This window comes from Eurypyga helias, unplaced genomic scaffold (assembly GCF_000690775.1).
Source record: "Eurypyga helias isolate BGI_N326 unplaced genomic scaffold, ASM69077v1 scaffold1696, whole genome shotgun sequence".
Classification (NCBI taxonomy): Eukaryota; Metazoa; Chordata; class Aves; order Eurypygiformes; family Eurypygidae; genus Eurypyga; species Eurypyga helias.
In genome coordinates, this window is record NW_010255831.1 from 26,415 (window position 1) to 29,399 (window position 2,985).

Here is a 2,985-nt window from a genome sequence, read left to right on the forward strand (position 1 = left end):
AGGAAACGGTGGATGGAGCTGGGAGACCCACCATGGGTGTCCCTGGATGGTGGCCTGGGGTCTGCGGGCAGCGTGCCGGGGAGGGCAGGATTTTCCTGGGGCTGCCTGCGTCACCATGGCAATGTACAATCCCATGGGAATTAATGAGTGTGAAGAGCACCGTGAATCCTTCGGGGTGGAAAAGAGATCAGCCTGGCCAGGTAGAGCAGGGAGCTGGGGGTGCAGGTGCCCCGGTTGCCCGAGCCCTGCCTGTTCCTGCCTGCCAGCCGGGCTGGTTTTGCTCCATGCCGTGCAGGCTGCCTGCACTGCCCGCCCTGGGTTAGCGGGATGCTCTTGGTAGGAGGATGGAGGGCACCGTAGGTTTGGGATTTATCGCTGAGCGGGTGCCGTGGTGCTCCAGGCTGTGGCACGGGACCCTCCCCACTCCTGGGTGCCAAGGGGGGATCTGTAGAGCCTGGCTCCAGGCTGGCTTTACTCCTGCGCTGGCTGAACTGGGCTTGGGGAAACCTCCTGCCCCACTCCCACATCTGCCGATAGCATCATTTCCAGCCAAGTGCTCCATCAGCTCTGGCCAAACCCACAGCTGTGGGGTGACGGGCTGTGCTTCGAACACTGCGGATGCAGCAGGAGCCAAACACAGCAGTCCCCGGGGATGCTTAGGACATGGGGGACCTGCCACCCCAGGGGAACCCCAAGAAGCCACCTCAGTTGCTGATGAAATCCTAACCGGTGCGTGGCAGAGGCTTGCTGGGCTCGCTTGTGCCTCTTCATCCCGTGTTTCACATGCAGCAGGAGGTGGGGACTTCTGTTTGTGTGTTTGGGGTTTTAAATCCTCCATCTCCCTGGAGGTAAAAAGCGGAGCCTGCTGGGAGTGGAGGTGTTAGCAACAATTTATGTCGGGAGGTTTGCTGTTTTTCATGCCAGCCCTGGCTCGGGGATATTTATTGTGTAGTGGGGTAGGATCTGGCACTAATCCATTGAAGAATTGGGATAAAAAATGATGGTGGAGACGGATGATCCTGAGGAGGAGGAGGAAGAGATGATGTTTGAAGACCTGAGCCTGGTCCAGGGTAACTGGACCTGCCGGTTCGTTATTTTCCCTGAGTGGTGATTAAACACTCACGAGCATACACATCTGAACGCAGGTTTTGGGGAGTGCCTGCTCCCAGCCCGGCTCCTCGCAGCGTGGTCTGTGCTGGCAGTGGAAAATCGATACAAAGCCAAAATAATTGCTGCTCTTCGGTAAATGTTAATGATTATTTTACTTGCATAAAGTAACTGGCCTATTAAATCAAAATGCACTGGGGTTTAGGCAGCTGCTATTCAGGAGCTTAATTAATCTGGGAAAGAATGAACTTACACAAAATAACTGGCTGCTGTTTAAAGTAACCGAGCCCCTGCTCGGCTTTGCCGTGGGCACCTTCTGCTCAAGTGGCTTTGGCGGTCTCTGGCATCAGCCCTTGGGCAAAATCTTGGCCGGGGCTGCCCATACTGGGACACCGAGGTCTTTTCCCAAAGCAGCGGGTCCTGACAACGCTGAGATGCTGTCTGAGCTGCTTTCCAACAGATCTATTTTTAACTCACAGCCTTGGATGGAAGAGTGGAAATTCAGGGATTTTTTTGTAGTGGGAAAAGAATTGTGGAGTCTTTAAGGTTCAGAAACGGTGTTTTCATTCCAACTTTATGTGTGAGTATTATTTCAACCGTTTATAGTGTCACTAAATCACGTGTTAGGGTGAGTTATTGAGGTTTTCTATATAAACCACGAAAAAGATGCTTTCAAGGGGTGATTAATTGAAAATATCCCATGGAAAATACCATAGAAATAATCGATGCTTTTCCTGCAATATGTTCTCAGTTTAAATGCCTTTTCCTGGAGAAAACGGCTCTCAGCCCCTGATGGATGGCTGACCCTGCTGCATCCTCCCGAGCTTTCCAGTGTGGCCAGACTGGGCACCCCCCTTGGAGGACGCACCCTGGGCCGCTGTTGCTCTTGCGTGCTGTCATCACCGTTTGCATCACTCCATCCTGGCAGGGCCAGTCGCCTGCCCACCGTGCCCTCTCCCCTTACCCCTGCAGCATGCAGGGCTGCGGCTCTGCTGCTGGGAGCAGAGGTTTGGGCTTCCCAAAGCTGTCGCATTGGGTTGAAATGCAAACAGACCTTCAGCAAGGACACCAGGACTTTGCCTTTCTGTTTTTTTCTGTTCATTAGCCAGGATGTGCAGGAGATGGGATGGAGAGATGACAAGAACCTTTGTCTGGCACCAAGGGATGGGCAGGGAAGAGATGACAAGCTGTTCCTCATGCTCACCTGGTGGTCCCAGTTCTGTTCTCCAGGCTGCTTTCTCACTGATTCAATCTTCTCTTTCCTCTTTAGTTGCCCACCCCCTGGGACATGGAGCAGGCTGGTCCCCTCATCCGTGCCGATGCTCCCTGCATATGTCCCTTTCCTTGACTTATCCCTGTCTCCTGCCTTGGGCTTGTGCTGTGGGCTGCTGTATGGCCATGGGATCAAACCTCCCCCATCCCCAGCTTGCCGTGCCAGGTGTCCCTGCAGTGGAACCCTTCATGTCCCAAACCCCCTTGTGTCAGCAGAGGCTGTGGCTGGACACGGTGGGAAGAGGTGTGTAGGCTCCTCAGGCTGTGATGCTTTCCTGGGGTTTGCTTTCCCCTGGGATTACTTGGCTCTGCTCTGCATGCACGCTGCCAGTGAGCCGTAGTCGTGTGCCAGGGAAGGGTGCCCCATCACCGCCTGCCCGAGCTCTGGGCATGAACTAAGCCTGTGTCCCGGCTGCCTTAGAAATCATCAAATTTCCTTTTTTATTTCTCTTGTGATTCCTTCAGAGAAAACCCTTGAGCTTCTGTCCACAGCCAGGAGGGCTAGCCACATCCACAGCCTTCCATCGCTTCCAACACTCAGCCTGGAGCAGATAAATCACGGTGGGGCTGCTGGGGTGTGGGGAGATGCTCTGACCCTCCACTAAG